Raw genomic sequence first — 23,158 nt, forward strand, 5'->3', positions numbered from 1 at the left:
CGTTTTCTCAGCTGAAATTGTCTTAATGGTATATGAAGGAGTAACAAAGAGAAAAATAACTTGTATCTGCACTTTATTAAAGCATATTTAAGGAATTACAAATTGTCAAACAGTTCAGGGAAGAAGGGGTACAAAGTAGATAACATACATTTTCAAGTAAAAGATATGGAAGTATAAGGAAGATTAGAGTGAACTTTACATACTGTGGTAAGAAATTGAGTACAAACCTCTGGAAAGTGAGGAAACAAAATGTTCTTTGCTCTCCTCAAAAGATATAACTCTGTATGCAGTTATGTCAGGTTGTTTAGAGACAGATAGAAGGCAAGGAAATAATTCTTTTAAGCAGCAAAATAAGCAATTTTCATGATTCCATTTAAGGAGTTATTCACCTGAAAAGCAACATAATACCTGAATAGCAACAACAATAGGTTAGGTATATCCATTAGCAGGGAAGTGGCTGAATTCCCACAGGGACTTTCAGGCTACACTGCTAAGTGAAACGTGTGTCTAATTTAAATTAGAAATACTTATGCATTCTCAGCTTGTGATAGGTATTTTGACATAAAAGTCTGAAGAAGAGACTTGAGGTGATGGCTTCAAAAGTTAGAGGGAGATAATGGAAGAATCTAATAAAGTTTCCTGCAAGTAATGATTGCATGAAACAGATTAACGGTATCTACAGACATTATTGAAAGTACTGCAAATAAGTTATAAATTAGCATCTGAAAATAAGAAGAGAGTTTTTTCACTGATGGTGTTAAACTCTGGTTCAGAAACCAATAGAACTGAGCAGAGTTAGAAAATAACTGAGAAAATAATAACAATAACAAAATGTGAAAGTCAGGAAACTCAAAAGTATATAAGACTTTAGGATGGTGCTAGTTAGCTCTTTCTGATAAACAACAACAACAACAACAACAAAAGAAAAATCAATAGCGTATGCTTGGTTTCAGAGTGGTTTGAGCTATCTGATTTAGGGTCTTGAAAATAATCCCCAGGGGTCAGGACTGTCAAAGCAGTAAAAAGAAAAAAAATCTAGAACCTTCTAATCTCATACCTTCTACTTACTAATTCCTGCTTCCCAACCAGAGATGAAGAATGAGGAAGAGAAGAATTGTCAAAATGGGTAGTGATTACAAGTATATGAAAGTCAAAATTCACTTTTAAAAAATTTGTTTATTCACTAGTTATATACAGTTAGGGCTTCTCATCTGGAAAGTTGTCTGTCTTTTGCCAATAGATCCATTTTGATCTATTTCTATTCTTCTATTATTTCTATCTTTTATTATTCAAATAAACATTTTTGACTCATTTTCACATAACTTTTATGTCTTAAAATTAAATAAAATTATCTAATCAAAAATATTTAAGAAGGGAAGAAATTTAACTTCTTCCACCTGTATATTAAAAGCAAATGGGAGGCTAAATAGAGAGATATTTTAAAATCAAATGTTAAAATTTGTGAAGTTATTTGAATAATTAAATACAGCCTTCCTTCAGACACAGTTTCCATAACTTCATAAGACTATGATTATATTATAAATAAAATACTGGAGCGACTGCCCTAAGAATTATAAATATGCCAAGAATTGCATTTTCTGTGTCTTTATTCTTTAACCAAAGAAAGACTCTGGGAATTTTTTTTTTTGCTAGCTACTATTGTTATGGAGTTCCATCGAGGCAACCTTTTTGTAACGTTATATGAAACACATGTTTTCTTTTAAATAGCACCATTTAGTATGAAATTAAGAGTGATTAGGCCATTGTCTAGCTTCTCTGTAAGTGATTTACTCTATTTCTCAATCACTGTAGGAAGAAACACAAGGTTTTGCGAACCAAGTATTAGAAAGCAATATGGATAAAGCTGAAATGTGCCCCAGGCAGCATACAGTAAACAGTAGCGGAGTTTTTGTTCATTTACTTCTATTCATTTTTTGCAAATATAATTTTAAACATAAGAAAACCAAACCTTAATAGGAACCAAAGTGACTGAAACTGTCATGACACTTGATTCCCTTACATGACTTATTTTGAAATATATCTAGAACAACATACAATTCTCCTCAGAAAAAAGATCAGGCACAAGATCAGTGCAAGCACACAAGATAAAATAAATGTTTACATCCTTGCTACTTTAAACTTGTATTAACTATGCTGCAGAATCAATTGCTATGTTTTAATTTTCTTAAGATTCAACATCACTTACCCAGAAAGTAGTCAACATTTATTAAATGTACATGCCATGTATCTACTTATGGTTATATGATCATTGTTAGAATAATTGTAATTTTTCAACTTTTTTTTTTTTTAATGGCCACATCTGTGGCATATGGAAATTTTCAGGCCAGGGGTTGAATCAGAGCTGCAGCTGAAGGCTATACCACAGACAGCAATACCAGATCCAAGCCACATCTGGGACCTATGCTGGCAGCTTGTGGGAATTCCAGATCCTTAACCATTGGATTAAACCCACATCCTCTTAGAGACAATGTCGGATCCTTAAACTGCTGAGCCACAACAAGGACTCCTGATATTTTTGCAACTTTTAAATTTAATGTAATTTAATGTATTGTTACTATTGTATATATGTACATATGTACATACAGTCAAAACTTCCATAACTCAGCCTACTTGAAGCTTGAAAATAGCAGCACTGGCATAGCAATAAGAAAATCTAATATCAGATCCTATTACTATTTCCACTTAAGGAAACCAGGCTCTTCCATCCTGCATTAGCACAGGGAAAGCACAAAATGAGCCTGGAACTCTACCTGTTTCAGAAAGCAAGGAAACATCAGTACAAGGGACTTGTTCAGAATGTGCCAGGAGAAGACCACCCCCCTTTCTGACTGAAATACAGTAAGGGAGACTGTATTTACTTTCCCACCTGAAATAAGTAATAAATGAACAATAAAAAATATAAAGTAGGGTTTTCAAAACATTGGGCAGACAACAAAAGCCAGTGATTCCTGAAACTCAGGAAATAAGGTAAACACTTGTTTGTTCACCCCTACTTAGGACCTGGACAGAGTTTTAAGGTCACAGTGGAGAGATGGGGAACTTCAGGTGACAGGATGGAGGCTTTGAGGCTTGGGAAATCCAAGTATATTTAATTCACAGGACAGAGTACTGGAGCTGAGAGAGGGGTGGAGAAAGAGAAATCTGGAGATCTGCAGAAGGTCCTGCCAATTATTTAGCTGACTGCTGAGAGAGAAGACTCTCTGGAGCTAGGATAGAACCATATGCCAGGATTTGTAGTGGCAAAAAGAGAAAAAGAAAAAAAGATAAAAATAAAAGAGCATCAGTGAGCTGTGGGACAACCTGAAGAAGCCTAATACATAAGTAGTTGCAACCCCAAAGGAGAAAGGAGGGCAGAAGAGAAATAACTGAAGAAATAATTGCTGAAAATGTTCTGCTTTAGTGAAAACAATTAACTTACAGATCCTAGATTAGCTTGTCAAAACCCAAGCACAACAAGCATAAAGAAAATATACCGAGGCACAGCATACTTGCTCAAAACCAGTGATAGACACAAAATCCTAAAAGTAGCCAGAGGAAAAAAGACGCACTTTTAGGAAGAGATAAGGATAATAGCAGCTTTCTTAATGGAAATCATATAAGAAGATAACAGAACAATATATTTAAAGTAGATACAGTAAAACCCACCAAGCTAGAATCCCTTACCAAGTGGAAACAAACAAACAAAACTCTCAAAAGTGAAGGCAAAACCGGGACTTCTTTAAAGCTATAAAAGCTAAAAGAATGAACCCCGAGTGACTCACATTCTAGAAGTGTTAAAGGAAGTCCTTTAGTCAGAAGAAAATTGATACCAGATGGAAATCTGGATATACACAAAGGAATAAAGATAGTAGAAATGGCAATCCAATGGAATTTATTATTATTGCTGTTATTTAATTATCTTTAAAGGATAACTGCTGTTTCAGGGGTCCTTAGGAAACACCCTCAGGCTTGATGTTTAGCTGCAGATATTCACAAGACTTTAGAAAACTGCTATACTTGTGGCTATAGTCACTTACAGCAAAAGTTACAGTTTAAAATCAGCCTACAGGAAAGGTGCATGGGTGAGGTCCAAGAGAAACCAGATGCAAGCTTCCAGTTGTCTTCTCCCAGAGGAGTTGTATGGATGTGCTTAATTCTCTCAACAACCTGTGTATCAAGCTATGTGAAACTTTGTCCATCGGAGAAGCTCATTGGAGCCTTGATGTCAGGGTTATAGCTGGCAGTCAATCTTGCAGGCATTGATTGAGCCATTGCTTTTTGCAATCACACATTGCCACAGTGTTTCAGATTTCTGTACCAGTATGAACTTCTTTCAGATAGTTTATGAATAGGAGCTAGCAACATCCTTACATGTGAAACAGGCATCTTTAAAAATCCGAACAACCCACCCAAATCCTTTGCCTCTCGCTTAGTTCCAAGAGTAGGCAACAATAGCAGTTTATTTTAAGTTGCCTGTGGAATATTACTGGCCGCTCTTCCACAGAAGCTGGACTTTGCCAGTAATGTGTGTCACTGTCTCATTTAGTTAGCCCTCACTTATTCTCCAGTTTCTGATACTATCAGGCTATAAATCCAGTGTAATTTCATATATAGAATTCTGCAACAAGTTCAAAACCCTTCTACTCAAATAGTGTCAAATAGTGCCAGTAAGCAGATGCATTCAAATAACCCTGTGAATACAGTAATTGCAAATTGGGATCATTCACACCTGAGGGCAAACTGTTGTTGGCTCCTTTCCAAGATGAGATGGAGGAAAAAAAGATTGCAAATCAAATTACTGAGTGCCGTACTCCTTTAGTTTGATGTATATCTTGCAATGTCAAAACCCTATCAAGGACTTGATGCTTTTTGTGGTAGTATTTTATTAAAGTCTTGATGATCTACTGTTGGTCTCCAACAACCATTTTTGTCATGGGTCACTCAAGGCTATTGCACATATATTGATATCAGCACTAGAACTTTTGATACATTATTAATTAAAGTGGTGTTTTAGTTTCCTAGAGCTGTTGTAAAAACAGTACTACAAATTGGGTAGCTTAAGACAATACACTTTTCTTTTTTTTTTTTTTTTTTTTTTTGTCTCACTGTTCTGCAGCCTCAAAGTCCAAATTTAAGGTATTGAATCTGAGTTTTCTCAAGCCAACATGCAGGACACACAATGACAGAGGAACACACTGAACTGTACCATGAGAGTTCAGCCGGCTCTACAAATTAGTGGCTTGGATTAATTACTAGAAGATACATGACGAACAAGGTTGGATGGAGAGAGAGTTACACATTTGTGTTTTGTTTTGTTTATGTTTTTACTACATTAGAGCTTTTTTAAAAAGATGTGTCGTATAATTTTTAAAAAGCTGCAAAATGCTGCTGTTGAATACAGAAATTTTGGCACATTCTTTATTCACCTAAAATGGCAGGTAACAAATGTGCTTTCTAAGTCAATTATGCTGATAAAAACATTTTAGAGATAGAGAATTCTATAAATTGAGAAAATTGTTAAGAATACTCTGTTTCTAGAGCTCCTGTTGTGGCTCAGGGGTAACAAATCCAACTAGATTCCATGAGGATGATGGTTCAAGCCCTGGCCCTGCTTAGTGGGTTAAGGATCCAGCATTGCTGTGAGCTGCAGTGTAGGTCACAGATGCTGCTCAGACCTGACTTTGCTGCGGCTATGGTGTAGGCTCTCGGCTACAGCTCCAATTTGACTGGAACGTCCATATGCCACAGGTGCAGCCCTAAAAAGCAAAAAAAAAAAAAAAAAGTATACTCTGTTTCTAATTATTGCCACCTTAAGTAGGAAGACAATTAGCTATTCAATGCTAATGAATTATTTACTTACAGGTGCAATACAACAGGCAAATTTTGACTCCTGAGCCATTCCATCTGTCTGCAGACCTATTTTTATGCCTTTGAGTGGTTGCCTGATCTGGGTACCATATGCCCTCAGCCTTTCGTATAACAACAAAACCACGTGATTGAGATTTGGAACTGATGTGAATCCCTTTCCCAATGTTGGGGTAAGAAATGTAATCTCAAAAACAGGTGATACGATATATTCTTTCAGTAGATCATCAAAGGATTAAAGAAGTGTGAAAAAATACTTTTGAAAGAAAAAAGATATATAATTTCCTAAAGAAAGAGATTAAAACAAAAAAATCTTTCAAACTGATTTTAATGTCACTGCAGTAACTGATGTGATTCCTTTAGAATCAAGTCACTCTCTACACCCAGGAGCTCTCTTTAGAGACATGGACCCTGGATGTTGGCCGTGCTTTGTGTTTGGCTGTCCTCCATTAATGCTCAGAGAAAACAGGCTCTCTTTATAATGTCAGCATTAAGTTGGCTCTAATTGAGACAATTGGTTTTTTACCATTTTTCATCTGCGACTGATACTTTAGAAGTATCTTATTTTATACAGCTTGTGCCTTATTCTCTGGTATAAAAAATTTCAGGGTGAACTTCATGAAATTTGATATTCTAAACTTATCTGCCTATTCCGCTTGACAATGATGAACAATGAAAAAAGAAAAGCCTCATGTTTGTAAATGACATTGAACCTAAGATTTGGAGAATTGCAGAGACATGTTTTGATTTAAAAATTGAGCAGAACATGTCAGATGAGAGAAAATGAGAATATACACATGCCAAAATGTCATTTTTATAAAATACCTGTTTGAAAGATACTTTATTTTAAGCAGAAGATTAAATAAGCCTAAAAAGAAATAACTAGGACCACTTTAAAACACTTTAGATTTTTCTTTGTGTGGATTTCCATTGTAGTGTCCAAATGTGATTATTACTCCTGTGCCAAAAAAACTAGGTGTCTGTGACAGAAAGGCAGAAAACAGATCAATAAAATTCATCATGAAAAATATCACCATGTTTATCCCATAGATTTAAATCCAAGTTAGAAACATACCCATTTCACATAGCCTGTCTATCCAGCAGTGGTCATATATGCAGACTGTATTCAAGTTCATATAAACCTTTAGGACTTTCTAAAACAAAATAAGACAAGACATCTGATGGGAAAACAAATACTAACTCTCTTCTAACTTAAGCTACTGTTCACATAACAATGACCTTTGATAGCATTGTGTCACTTCCAATTATTGAGGTAAACTCAGTAAAATGTTGCCTTTTAGTACATGATTTTTAGATTTAGCTAAAATTATGGGCAATGTACAAGTTACCTTATTATCAATTATCTTTGAGATATATTGGCAAGTTGTGTATCTTTTCTTTTTTTGGTCTTTTTAGGGCCGCACCTGCAGCACGTGAAGGTTCCCAGGCTAGGGGTCAAATCAGAGCTACAGCTGCTGGTTTACACCACAGCCACAGCAACATGGGATCCAAGAGGCGTCTGCGACCTACACCGCTGGTCAGGGCAATGCCAGATCCTTAACGCACTGAGCAAGGCCAGGGATTGAACCAGAGTCCTCATGGATACTGGTCGGGTTCATTAACCACTAAGCCACGATGGGAACTATAAGTTTTGTATCATTTGGAATCAGCTAATTCTCATCTTTTTTTTTCAAATGAGTTTACTTCTATCTACACTGTCACTAATTTAGCACAAACTACCTTTATGCTGCATCTCTATTAATCAAAAAAAAAAAAAAAAGCTAGAAAACTGTCTTTTCCATTTTCAGTCTTGTCCTTTCCAATCCGTACTTTGTACTTAGGCCAAATTGATCTACCTGGTGTACACATTTTATTATTTACACCAACTCCTGCCTAAAAGCATAAATCGTCCATTGATTTTGGGAGAATGTCAGTCCTAACATGACTGTAAACCCACATGACTCGGTTCCTTCCTACTTTGCTCTTTGAAACCTTATCTCTTACTACCCTAACTTTGCTTTTTGTTTGACCCTAACATCCTGAGTTATTTGCAAACTGTCTCTCCTCTGGGCCTCTGCACAATCTAGTCATCCAGCCTGCACATAACAATCCACGCCCAATCTTACCTACTCTCCTTCACTAATTCAACACACACTGATTTATCTCTTCCAGACTTGCTAGCAAGACTGACTTTCAGCCCATTTAGGATGAGATCATCCTCCTTCCACCTTTCCCAGGCTCAGTTGGCTGAAAAGATCTATCTTAAGAGCGTGTCTAAGTATGCGACCGTGGGCTTAAGGAACTTATTACAAAAGGATAGCCAGAAATGAGAATAGGGCATTGTCTGAAGAAGTTGAAACTCTAACAAAATTCAGGGAACCATCAAGCAGAAGGGAAAACCAGGTCATATGGGAATCCTGGCAGCAGTTAATGGTGAAAATTCAAGCAGGCTCCTGTCCACAGATAGCAGAATCCTGTACAGCTGTTGACGTGAGCAAGGTGGATGTTAAGAGACTCAGCCTTGGTTGAGGACAGGGTGCTTGTAGTCTGGAGGGAGGGATGAGCTGTATTTAACGAGTGAGCATTTAGCAAAGGAAAAACAATGTGTCTTGAGACATGTTTCTACAATATTTTCTTAGCCTTTTTACTGAAAACTCCATCTTGTCCTGCTTTACTTTACCCCATCTTCCTGCTTGAAAAACAGTCCCAGTGCTGGTAAATGACTTAAGTTTAAGAACAAAGACCTAAAGGCATAAGACTTAATGCGTTGGTCTAGGCATGCTGGACCTGTGCAGATTGGCATGCTGTTTGCACAAGCATGATATGTTCTCTAAAGAATAAAAGAAAGAGGAACCTCATGGCCCCAAGCGGTTTATGAGCAGTGTTAGCAGAATATGCATTAGCAAAGAGAACCAAGGTTCAAACATAGCAATGCTGGGTTACAGCAGATAGGCATGCACAGTGAGGATTCTCTAGATGCTATGCATAGATAGCTAATGCCAGGCTTCCTCAAATGCTAATGATTGTTAAATGCCTAAAGGTCAGAGTAAAAGCTTAACCATCTACCAGCTATGTGACTTAAAAAAAAAAGAACTTAGAAAATAATACCAAAAAAAAAAAAAAAAAAACCTATATCCTGCACCCATAGCCCCCTCCTCACTTGACATAATCCCAAAGAGCACAATAAAAGCAGTGTGGTTTCTTGAGGTGGAGCTCTTGGTCCCTGAGACCTTGAGTCCCCTGGTTCCCACCCTTACTTAAGATAAATGTCTCTGTATCTTGTTTTATGTTAACTTTTTTCCTTAAGTTTCACAGCACCCGTTCTTCAGCCCCAACCTGCTGAGCTGGTCTCAGCAGAAATGTAAATGAAATTTACATTTTCAATACTTTACTAAGTGCATTTATACTTAGTAGATTTCAAATGTATGATTTTCTTTGATCTTTACAAAATCACAATGTGAGAAGTTGAAAAAATTACCAAATCCACTTAGAAAATAAACATTCCTTCTTCTATGGACTGTAACATGTTAACAAGTTTTCATAACAAGACTGATTCCAAAGGCCATGCTTTTCCCACCACACAAGATTCTATTGTAACAGAAGCCCATTAGAAGAAAAACAGAATGTCCTGGGACTTTAGAAGCAATAGGAATCTGTAACTTGTCCCTGAGTCACTGTTATTAGAAGCAACAGATCAATTTTTAGAAAAACCCAACATCAATATTGTGTCCACCAGATCACTGTCTATTTTTTAATGCTATTTTCCATCAGAGAATATAGTTGTTTCTTCCTTATGCCTTTTGCATAGCTTCTTCCCACAAGATGAGTTCAGTTATTACGGCAGAACTGAGCCTAAGGCGGTTAAGATCTGTGTTATCAGTCACAATGAAAAAGTAAAACCAAAACAAAGGAGAACGTGAAGGAGTCTCCATCAGTTGTCTTACTTAGGGGCTATGCGTGTATGTGCATGTTTGCCATATGTATGTCCTCGCATGTGTGCTGAATAAGGGTCCTAAATGTTTTCTACCTTTATTTCCATTGCCGTGTTGTATAAAAAGAGCTGGCCATCTCATATTGCTATACTTGGGTTGTTTTCTTAGCTTATACTCATCATTTCTCTCTCCTTTCTTAGTGCTAAATTGTGTTTTTCTCCCTCTGTCTTCTGTTTTTCTTATTGCAACTATATTTCTCCCTGAATTTCCTTTCAAAGCTTTTATTTCCCTTTAGTTATATGGCCTATAGAGATAGGTTTCAAACTATTTTGTCTATTGAAGACAAGGTACTCCTATTTTCCAGGGATTTCATTGTAGCATCTTCAACATGAAGCCTCGTGGACCGGAACATTTCTTGGAGTCTCGTGAATTTACTACGTTAGGCAGAATTACGGCCACTCAAAGATACTGTGTAAATACTTCCTTATATGTCAAAGGGTTTTTGCAGTTGTGATTAAATTAAAGATTTTGTGATGGGGAGATTATGTTGGATCATCTAGATCACAACTGTCCTGATTGGAGAGAGGCAGAGAGAGATTTGATTCACACACAGAGAAAGTGGTGTGAAGACGGAGCAGAGATAAGTTCGCAGATGCTGGCCTTGAAGACTGGAGTGGTATGACCACAAACCAAGGAATGCCAGCAGCCCCCACAAGCTGGATGAGTCAAGGAATAGATTCTCTCCCAGAGTCTCTGGATAAAGTGAAGCCTGATGACACCTGGATGTCACAGATGACAATTTTGGATGTTTGGCCTCCAGAACTGTGAGAAAATCACTTTTGTGGTTTTAAGCCACAAAGGTTATGGCAATTTGTTACAGCAGTCACAGAAAACGAATCCATTTATGTAATTAGTTCATTCTTTGCATAATTAAATCTGTTATCTAGTCATCTGTCTGATTTAGCATAAACAATACTGACTTAGGAGGATGGCCCAATGGCTCTTTTCTCTGTTGGAGCCTGTGTTGCCCCCTGTCTATTTCCTTTACAAAAGTCTCCCTCCGCCACATGTTGGGTCTCATTTCAACATTATAGTTTTTCTTTAAGAATGGACAGACTTCTTGTTCCTTCTTCTATGTACTGTAACATGTTAACATATAACATAGATTGTCTTTGTTTGTTTTGTCTTTTTAGGGCCACACCTGCGGCACATGGAGGTTCCCAGGCTAGGGGTTGCATCAGAGCTACAGGAGCTGGCCTATGTCATAACCACAACAATGCCAGATCTGAGCTGCATCCATGACCTGCATCACAGCAATACCGGATCCTTAACCCACTGAGTGAGGCCAGGGATTGAACCTGCATCCTCATGGATACTAGTTAGATTTGTATGACAGGAACTCTCCTAAGTCATTTTAAAGATATCCTGATTTTATAGCTAATCTTGAAAAAAATCTTCAAGTTTCAAAGAATCCTCTTTCTTTCATATAAACTGTTAAATTTTAAATCCTAATTTCACTTATACAAAATCATATTGAGTGCTCAGAAACAAAAGCAAATGCATGAACTTTGAAAAGGCAGCATGAATTGTTTTTCTTATTTTTGTTGTTGTTGTGGGGGTGGGGAGATCAATCCACTGAGAGCTAAAAATCATATGAATTTCCAATCACACCTCACTTTTGAAATTAAACTCTGAGCTATATAAGCCACCCCCAGATGTTATATAAGGTCTTTTTTATTTCCTTGTGCATTAGGGCACATGGCAAAAAACATTCTATTATCTAAACGTGGAAAGATGAGAATGGCTGATATTAATATACATTAGAATTTCTATTTTCCTTCTTCTCCCTATATTCTAAAATATTAAGCAAAATACAATAAAACCGGCAAGCACTTTGTTCATGGCCTACTGGAGAGATAAAGAAAGAGATGCTGATACAACTCAGTCACTGTCAGGTGGTGTCACCATGTAAAAGCACAGAAGAGTCATGAGAACAAATTTGATCTAAAATAGCTATTCAAGTATATCAATTATTAAGGAATAAAGTGTGGACTGTATGAAAGCTAAAGATTCTCTCTTATGCCCCAATTCTCCAGTATTATAAAATTTTAACCAATGATTATTCTTTTACTCTATTATCATTTTATCCTTTCCTATTTTCATATTTTTCCTTCTGGAGAACTGAAACATTGTTTAAGGTTCAAGGCAAACTTGAATATTTTTAAGAATATCTGGAGGTTTATATGATTTATACTCAAAATTAAAATAAGACATATATAACATTCATTTTGTTTATTCCTGGCAATTACCCAGATTTTGGAGGCATTCTTATAGGTATTTCTAATTTCCCTTTTATATGCATATTTGGAAAAAATTGAAATATTTTTAATCCTTATCCCTAATTATTTTTTCTTATTCTTTTTTTTTTTTAATTGAAGCGTAGTTGACATACAATAGTATATTAGGTTCGGGTGTACAACATAGTGATTCAATATTTATATGCCCTCCTTCTATTTTTAGAGCCCGCTATTTGAGGAAAGAGGAAAAAATACATTATATGGATTCTCACCTCAGGTGTCTGTTTTATTTTGACTTGGTAAAACTAATTAGTATTAATTTTCAAGACATAATTCCTTTAAATGGTAGTATATGAAGACTCTCAACTGAGGTTTTAGCAGCAGTTATATTTATTGCTGTACATAAATGCCCTGAGTAGTCTGAAGGAAACATTTGATGCTATATTTGATTTGTAGCCAAGCCATTCAGCAAAATTCTGTTCTAACATCCTCTAGAAACCTGTAGGCAAAGTAAAGTAAATGTCTTTTAAGCTTATTATCAACAAAAGTGGTCTCATCCAATGCATTAGCAACAATAAGAGAAACAAAGCACACCCAGGCCAAAGGCGCAGAGCTGAGCCATGGGCCTCTACAAGCTCTTTCGATAAATCAATTCATGATATCTTTACTATGGAGTATCCAATTAACTGTAAATAAAGTTTCAAACATGCTTAAAAATTGTTCCTTCCCCCAAGAAATGATGGCTAGAAATAGCTTACTGATAACAATCATTACTGGCTTTTACCATTTAGTACAAAAGGCCTGACCATGGTTAAAAGGTTTAATTTTTATGTTTCAATGGTCACAAAGTCAAAAACATGGATTTATCTACAATGGCAAAGATATCTATAAATTCTATTACTGGTGACAGCAATTTTCCTTCAACTACCTTAGGCGGAATGTAACTTTATTGCTACTTCTAGGAAGGACTTGCAGGCAATTTCCATTTTACAGTCCTCGTGAGTTAAACTCACAATCCCAAGCAGCAGTCATTTCAGATTGGTGCATAATTTAAAGAAAATAGTGTAACATGTAGATTGTATTATCCACTTGCACTCGTCTTGGTGTTCTGGTTGCTTAATCTTCTGCTAGCTCCAGCCAATCAATATGTCTGGCCTGCCAACGTCAGATTGACAAGGTGCTTGCTTTGCAAATTTTATATGCATTCACTATTATCTTCACATAGTGTTTTTAAATTTCCTGGGGTGGGGTGGGGGGGCCGAGATTGCAGCTGAAGTCAATAGTTGGCATGGAACCATTTTGTAAATGAGAAGTCACTAATTAGAGACCCCTCTAGCACAGTTAGTGCACTAATGCATGATATCCACTCTTTTCCCAGCAACTATCAAAATATTAAAAAGAGTTTGTGAGAATTGTTTTTAGATATCAAATTAATAATAGAACAGTGTATTCTGGCCATATTTTAAAGAACAAAATATCATCTACATGATAAAGGTTTACAATTTTGTTTATAAATTCAAGGAGGGTATTAATGTAGAAAACAGAAATGCATATTATTCTTTTATTTCAAACTGGGTATTTGACAATATCGGTGGAATAAATACCATGACTGCAGGGCTCTAGGGTTGCCTGAATACTTAAATTTGTTATAACGGCATTACTATTACTAGGAAAATGTCATACATCCTTTAGAAAAGCATTTGTAGGAATTTCAAGGCATGGGTCATCTTAACATGGAAAATACAGGTAATATGCCACGCTACCTGAAATTGTGCCAAAGTTCAGAATATTTAAGTAATTTATTCAGGATTACACAGCTACTAAAAATTTAACCAAGGTTCCCTGGTGGCCTAGCAATTAAGGATTCATTGTTGTCACAGCTGTGGCTTGGATGCAATCCCTGGCCTGGAAACATCTGCATGCTATGGACGTGCTCAAAAGAAATGAAGTTTAACCAATAATATCTTGTATGCTGGTAAATAGCAGAACTGGGACCAGAACCCAAAAACATGTGTCTCAATAAACAACTGTGGACTGAGTGAATGAAATTTATTTTAAATATCTCACTGAAGTTGCAAAAACTTTCCACTCATAGGTAAGCCTAATTAATTAGCTTCCTTTGATTTCAGCCATTTTTATATCAGATAGAAAGGTTTATAGAAATATGGACCCATATTTAAAAAATGACCTAAGATAGTTGCCAGTTAGATAAAACTTGTTTTCCACTCATTAATATTATATTCTAAACAAATATAAAGATGCAAGGCACATAATTTACTCAATCAGACATTATTTCACTTCATTTTCTGATATTTACTATAAATGACATTTATAAATGTACTGTATGTGATATACTTCTGTAATTTAATTTAATATTTTGTCATGTATGGTGTTAAAAGCAGATAAACAGATGTGCAAACACATGAATGATGGGAAAAGTCTGAGAAAACAAACATGTTCATAAAATTCAAAATTAAAAGCTTTAATTAAAAGTTCAACAGATGTCCCAATCTGTTCTCACAGTTTTGTTAGAAATTTTCAAAATATTAAACCACTTTTAATCTGTGAGATTTTTATTTTGGGGCATATGTAAATTTTTTTGGTTATTTAGGTATAATTTTGCATGATACACTTGGATACTTTACTTACATTTTCAGAAGTTTCCTCATTTTATTAGTTTTTAAGTTTCTAAATTATAGTTACCCTGGTCTTTTTTCCTTTTTTTTTTTCTTCTTTTAGGGCTGCACCCACGGCATATGGAGGTTCCCAGGCTAGGGGTCTAATCAGAGCTACAGCTGCCAGCCTACACCACAGCCACAGCAACATGGGATCCGAGCCACCTACACCACAGCTCAGTCAATGATGGATCCTTAACCCACTGAGCAAGGCCAGGGATAGAACCCGCAACCTCATGGTTCCTAGTCGGATTCATTTCTTCTGCACCAGGAACTCCTACACTGGTCTTTCTACTTTGTATCGTATCACACCCTCCATGCGTAACCCACCAGACAGTACTGCCTGTTTCATGCGTAACCCACCAGACAGTACTGCCTGTTTCATCAAGTAAAAACACAGTGCCTCTGGAATCTGCTAAAATATCTTCCCACAAACCTAAGGCATTTGTCTCTGCACACTACTGTAGTCCTTTACCCCACAGGGTAGAATGTTTTCTAAGAATTTCGGCATGCAAATGCTAGAGGCAGATTGCTTGGGTGCAAACCCCATTACCATACCATGTGACCTTAGGCAAATACAAATCTTTGAATTCCCCCTTTGCAAGCCTCTTTAGTTAAAAAAATTTAAAAAACATAAAATGGGTCTAATTCTTGTAGCTTGCACCTATCTCATTCAAATGCAGAGAACATTAAGTGAGCTATTCTATGTCATCTGTTTGAAACAGTTTCTGACATTTAGTAATTGCTCCATATTGAGTATTATTATTATATCATCATTATTATGAACATGGAATTTACCTTTCATAAACTATCAATTTATAAATGTAGGTTTTACTTCCTTTACTCTTCACATTCACCCATCTTGCTGCAAATGGCATTATTTCATTCCTTCTTATGGCTGAGTAATAATTCATTGTGTATATGTACCACCTTATTTTTTATTTTTATAAGACTCCATACATATTTTTATCTCATTGCTCTGGCTGGATTTCATATGTGTGCTTTGTTGTATAGTTTCATTATTATCATTTACACATATTCTGAAATTAAAATCTGGCTTTCATCTTTGCCCCAAATAGTTTTGAGAGAGATTTTCTTTTTCCCTTAAATTTCCAAATGACAGAAGCTATTTATTTGCTGATTTTACAGTAAAATTACATTTAGTACTCAGAGATTTTCACTGTCATCTAATAGTTGGTTTGGGTAAATACTCCCTGGATTCTTGAAAAGAAGTTGCATGTGTTTTACTTATAATCTGCTTTATTCATTATGCATTTGAGTTATAAAACCTCATCCTTTACTAAGAAGAGAAATAAATTCTCCAATCACCAATAATTTGACTGGTGTCTTTATAAGAAAAGGGAATTTAGATGCAAAAAGGACTCTGGGGAGGTGCATGCACACAGGAGACCAGCTGCAGGCAAAGGAAAGAAGCCTTAAAGGAAACCACTCTGTACACCTTCATCTCAGCCACGTGGCCTCCGGAACTGTCACAAAATAAAATTTCTGTTGTTTAAGCTGCCTTGTACGTGGTATTTTGCCATGGTAGTCCTAGCAAACTAACGCATATAGCCATGTTTTTAAATTAAAAACTTAAACCAATTAATCAATAAATAAAGCAGACTGAAAATCAGGGTGTATTCAAACTATTGATGATATGTTAGGTATAAACAGAGCACTCTTCTTTGGTCTATAGTCATTAAAACTAAAAAATTTCAATTTGTTTTTTAAAAAAGTTTGCATCTATAAATATAAAACTGGTTACTATTTAATAACCATTGATAACTTAATTGTTAAATACCTAAGCTATGATGTATGACTAAGTAGAAACTATTTCCAATTTTAAAAATACTTTTTCGTCCCAATTTTCCTCTTTAAGGGTTCTGTATTCTTATTTTAAAGGAAATTCATGAGGGGTTTGCTCAGGTACTTCCACATGGAAAATTCAGTTATTTGTTACTGCCCTAAGAACAATGCTTCAGAATTGAGGTCAATGAAGTCAATTTGTTAAACTTGAACCCTGAACCTCCTTCCAACATCAGGAAGCATTAAGCATAAGCGGAATCTGAGAGAAGCACTTGTGACCAGACTTCTGGAAGAATCTTATTTCTTGGCAGTCTTTCTATTTTCCCTTTGCAAGATGAAGGAACTGGACATGAGTTCTATTCTTCCTTTTCAACACAAGACACAAGCTCCCTTTGGAGTCATCAGCAGCACCAAGACTGCTTATTTATTTATTATTTTTTGCTTTTGTTTTTTTAGGGCTGCACCCATGGCATATGGAGGTTCCCAGGCTAGGGGTCTAACCTGGCCTATGCCAGAGCCACAGCAAAACAGGGTCCATGCTGCATCTGCAACCTGCACCACAGCTCAGGGCAACTCCGGATCCTTAACCCACTGAGCAAGGCCAGAGATCAAGCCTGCGTCCTCATAGATGCTAGTCAGATGCGTTAACCCCCGAGCCACGACAGGAACTCCAGGACTGATTATAATAATGGTGAGTCCTGCAGTTTATCAACAACTGTGCCCATGAATAGGTATCACTTCAGTCAATGGAAATTCTGATAAAGAATATCTTCATATAAGCAATGATATCCTGCTCTGTAGCACTGGGAACTATATGTAGTCACTTATGATGGAGCATAATAATGTGAGAAAAAAGAATGTATATATGTACATGTGACCAGGTCACCTTGCCATACAGTAGAAAATTGAGAGAACACTGTAAACCAGCTATAATGGAAAAAAATAAAAATCATTTAAGAAAGTAAAAAGAACATCTTTAGTTATGGAGATAAATCAAACAGTCAAAGAAACATTAAAAATGTAAAAGGAAGATGGTGCACTCCAAGCAGCTTAGTACATACTTACTCAGCAGATGAAGAGAGCTCAGACTTGGCAGGCTTTTTCTATAGAAAATCTAAAGCACTTTTCCCTTCATCTATTTCCTAAATGAAAGAGAAGAGCAGATCTCCCGAAAATAGTGGCCAACCTTCAAAACATCACACTTTATTTTTAAAATATCAATTGTCTCCCTTCTCCACTTCATGATGAACTTTGCTATACTGCTATAACTGCAAAGAGAGGTTATCCTTTTTGCTGTTGATAATTTGAACTAATTCTTTGAAGATTTGATATTTTAAGAAATTATATACAGATTCATCTACCAACAAAAATTCCTAGCACAAACAATAATCATACTAACAACAACTGTTAAAATCCCTTACATTTGTGAAGAATATAACTAATGCGTCACTTGTGAGGCTCACTGATTTTTACACATCAACCCTCGGATCATCCATCACTTAAAAATTCTGTCAGATTTAATAGTTATTTTGTTTAATGGAAGAGTGTATTACTCTGCTGTTTCATCAGGAGCACAGAATTGAGAAAAAATACATAGGGTTTATGTTTTCTCATTTCTACATCTTCCAAAATTGCTCAACAGAAATTTAAATAAAGTTGTCTTCAATGTCCATCTTCCTTACTTGCCTACCCATACCTATCGCACACACACACTCACACACAAATACCCAACAAATGCACATCCCAATACACATCCCATATGCATATACACAACTCTAGTATTTCCACACTCTCACTTCAGGAATTACCCAGCTAATAAAGAAATGACCTAATCTATCTAGTCCAAATTGGAAAATATATGTGATAAAATCTACTTTAAAATGCCGCAGATACATCAAAACAGAGGGGAAAAAAAAGAGAAAAGAATAAACAAAATAGTATGCTGATCAATTTACTAATGTTATAAATCACAGTATCTATAGACAGTAACTTAATAACTAGATACTATTCAACAAATGATCATCTGGGAAAACAGACAGCTAACAACATACCCTTTCCCTAAGATCACGATAACATACAGGATATCTTGTTTTATCAGTTTTATATAACATTGAACTTGATGGCCTCGCCAGTGAAATAAAATAATAAAATAAGAATATATTATTGGAAAGGAAGTAGTAACACTACCTATTCACAAATGACATAATTAATTAAAAAATCTTAAAGGACATACAAAAACTTCTAGATTTAACAAGCGAGATTGGCAAGGCACACAATATAAGGACAAAAATTAATCACATTCTTCCTATATTAGCATTAAATTATTAGAAAAATGAAAAAAGAATCATTAAAATATTGAAATAAAATACTTAGGAGTAATATTAACAAAGGATATGCAAAATATCTACAATGGAAACTAAAATCAAAATAGAAAAAGTATTCGTAAGAAATGTTAGTTTTAAACAAATGAAATATATATTATATCCATAATTAAAATAGTCAACATTATCAAAATATCCATTCTTCCCAATGTGATCTATAGATTCAAGTTAATCCAAATCATAATTCCAGGATGTTTTTAAAAATGGATAAAGTAACTCTAAAGTTCATGTAGAAATGCATAGGACCTAAGATATTATTTTAAAAGAAGAAAAACATTGGACATCAAGTATACAGTGAAATCATAGTAATAAAAATAGCATAATATGTAGTAAACAGAGATAGAACATAAATAGACATATATATTCAGACAGTAGACATTTTAAAGAAGTGTCAGAGTAATTCAATGGGGAAATGAAAGTTGTTGTTGTTGTTTCTGCTTAGAAATGCAGGTGTGGCATATGGAAGTTCCCAGGCTAGCGGTGTGGAATCAGAGCTGCAGTTGCTGGCCACAGCCACAGCCACAGCCACAGCAATGCAGAAACTGAATTGCACCTGCAACCTACACTGCAGCTCACGGCAATGCCACACCCTTAACCCACTGAGCAAGGCCAGGGATCAAACACACATCCACATGGATACTAGTTGGGTTCCTTAACACTGAGCCAAAATGGGAACTCCATGAAATTTTCTTAATAAATGATGCTAAAGAAGTAGGATACCCATTTGGAAAAAGAGATACAAGAAATAAACCATACCTTTACCTCATATCATGTGTAAGTTAGCTTCTAGAAAAGAAAACACAAGAATAGAGTCATGAACTAGGAGAAGGAAAAGACCTGTTTGATACAGTCTAAAAGACAGACTTGATAAGTTAAACTGTATTGAATACTTCCTGTCATCAAAATACACTATCATAAAAATAATGAGGCATGAATTCAGAAAAAAATTGTAAAATAGGTATTTGGTGAAGAACTTTTATCACATATGATCAAAACTTCTCAATTCGATATTTAAATGACAAAAAAAACCCAATGAGGGATCAAGACTTGAACATAGACTTCCCAAAATAAGATAAATGAAGGACCAATAATCATATAAACATAATTTATATAAGGAAAATGTGAAATTTTTTAATTTTTTATTACTCAAATGAATTTATCACATCTGTAGTTGTATAATGATCATCACAATCTGATTTCACAGGATATCCATCCCACAGCCCAAGCACATCCCCCCACCCCTAAACTGTCTCCTCTGGAGACCATAAGTTTTTCAGTGTCTGTGAGTCAGCATCTCTTCTGCAAAGAAGTTCAGTCTGTCCTTTCAGATTCCACATGTCAGTGAAAGCATTTGATATTGGTGTCTCATTGTATGGCTGACTTCACTTAGCATGATAATTTCTAGGTCCATCCATGTTGCTCAAAATGCTGGTATTTTGTTCCTTTTAATGGCTGAGTAATATTCCATTGTGTATATGTACCACATCTTCTGGATCCACTCCTCTGTTGATGGACATTTAGGTTGTTTCCATGTCTTGGCTATTGCATATAGTGCTGCAATGAACATCAGAGTACATGTGTCTTTGTGAGTCATGGTTTTCTCTGGATAGATGCCCAGGAGTGGGATTGCTGGGTCAAATGGTAATTCTATTTTGAGTTTTCTGAGGAATCTCCATACTGTTTTCCACAGTGGTTGCACCAGTTTACAATCCTGCCAACAGTGTACTAGGGTTCCTTTTTCTCGATACCCTCTCCAGCACTTACTGTTTGTAGACTTTTGGATGATGGCCATTCTGGCTGGTGTAAGGTGGCACCTCATAGTGGTTTTGATTTGCATTTCTCTAATAATGAGTGATGTTGAACATCTTTTCATGTGTTTTTTGGCCATCTGTATGTCTTTGGAGAATTGTCTGTTTAGATCTTCTGCCCATTTTTTGATGGGGTTGTTTGTTTTTTGTTATTGAGTTTCAGAAGGTGTTTATGGGAAAATGTGAATTAAAACAATAATAAGGCACCACTATAAAAATACTAGAAGGGCAAGAATGAAAGACTTGGAGTTCCCGTTGTGGTGCAGTGGAAATGAATCCAACTAGAACAATGAGGTTGCAGGTTCGATCCCTGCCCTTGCTCAGTGGGTTAAGGATCTTGCGTTGCCATGAGCTGTGGTCTAGGTTGCAGATGCAGCTCAGATCTAGTGTTGCTGTGGCTGTGGTGTAGGCTGGCAGCAACAGCTCCAATTAGACCCCTAGCCTGGGAACCTCCATATGCCACGGGTGTGGCCGTAAAAAGACAAAAAAAAAAAGAATGAAAGACTTACATCTAGAGTTGGTGAGAATGTGATGCAACTATAATTCTATATTGCTGGGGAGCAGTTACTAATGAAAGTGAACATACCACTGATATATAAAAATACTCTCCTAAATATTCATCCAGGAGGAATAAAGATAGATGTCCATAAAAACACATATGAAAGTTCTTAACAACTTTATCTATAATATTATGATATTACTAAATTTAACATTATACAAATACTCAACCACAGAAGAATGAGTAGCTACGTGTGCTGTATTCATACAATGGAATATTATTCAATAATAAAAATTAGCAAATTAATTACACATAAAACCAAATGCATGATTCTAAAGGGCTTTATACTGTGTGAAACAGCTGGGAACAAAAGAGAACATAAGGTATGTTTTCGTTCAGGTGAATTTCTAGAATAGACAAAGTTAATCTTCAGAAAAGAAAATTTTAAATGATTACCTCTAAGAAAATATTTGCAAGGACAGGAAACAAAGGAATTTTCTTTGGTAATCAAATATTCTATATTTGGACAGGAATAATACAGGTCTACCTGCGAAAAATATGAAATTACATGCCAGAGATGCATGTACTTTAATATACTTAAATTCTATACCAAAGAAAATCTGTGAGCAAACATTGAACACTAATTAGTAGGCAGGATTTTCAGTTTGTTATGAATTCTAAATCACTTTCTTTGTATTCTGGGGTTGAGAAAATGTATGAACATATTGTGGATTATGGAATCCAGATATATTATCACTGATAAAGACAGTTATACATAGTGAAAGCCAGAGACTAGATTGTATCACATGTTCCATGTGCCATGGGTTAGAATTGGAGGTACTATTTTTGATAGATTCATTTATAAAACAGATATGGAGATGAATATACATGTGTGAACTATTTTTTTTAATTTAATTCCTAATTTTGTCTGCTTTCTTTCCCAGAAAAAGTGATTCGACAGAAACAGAGATCATGTTTAGCCAAGATCTTGGTTTCTAAATATTATTCATTATTATAGGAATGATCTGGCTGGGACCAGAAACACAGGAGAGACCTGAGAAATCTTATCATATCAGAAAATGAGGAAGTGCTCCAAGAATGAAAAGTACATAACAAATGACATAAGGGTTGGCTTAGTGAACAACAGTCAACAAGGCTGAGAGGCATAAATGGGCTAGGTGTCACAGAACTATGACACCTTAAGTACTGCTACTCAATTATGGTTCGTTGCTTGAACAACCATTCCTGGCTCAGATCAGCACTTAGCCACTACGCACATCTAAATTTCTCTTGATTCAAGAGAGCATTAAGGATTTTGAGCATTAAGATAGATAATGATACAGAATTATAACTCACTGCATAAAAAAAGAATCTATGAGCTCAAGTGGTCATGAATAAATGAGTGAATAAATAATTGGAGGAAAAGGGAAAACTCAGCAAGACACTATGTATATAGCTGGAGTGATGAAGTTATAACATTGATTAAAGGAAGGTAAAAACTCTTGGGTGAAAACTTAATGAAGATATTTAACATAGTCTTAAAAATGTCTGTAAAAAGCATTATTAATTTCAAAGGGGGAAAATAGCATTGATTATTATAAAGTTAGTGGATGCCACTGTAATCAGCCAAAGTTAATATAACTAAAATACTCAGATAAATGTATATGTCTTCTGGTATGTTGCGCCGAGAGTGATATAACCTCAGGTATATGCAAAATGCATAGCTTGACTCTCATATGAAAGAGAGAGAGAATGAGTAAAATAAAGCAAATGAGATAAATATTAGCAGTGGCTAATGTAGATAAAGATTCTACAAGAGCTCATCATTGTGTTGCGATGCTTTTGTAAGTGTGAAATCTTATGAAAATAAGAAGTTACAAAATACATATTAGCCT

At 35.6% G+C, this 23,158-nt stretch overlaps 1 protein-coding gene across 9 annotated transcripts in view; it reads right to left on the bottom strand.

Annotated features, from left to right (window-relative positions):
* Positions 1 to 23,158, bottom strand: part of LOC110257598 (uncharacterized) — a 755,702-nt gene that overhangs the window by 284,432 nt on the left and 448,112 nt on the right. The gene's annotated exons all lie outside the window — the stretch shown is intronic.

This window comes from Sus scrofa, chromosome 18, assembly GCF_054392235.1.
Source record: "Sus scrofa isolate SSC_HxYL_T2T_F1_AM1 chromosome 18, Sscrofa_HxYL_maternal_Yorkshire_Landrace_v2.0, whole genome shotgun sequence".
In the NCBI taxonomy this organism is placed as follows: domain Eukaryota; kingdom Metazoa; phylum Chordata; class Mammalia; order Artiodactyla; family Suidae; genus Sus; species Sus scrofa.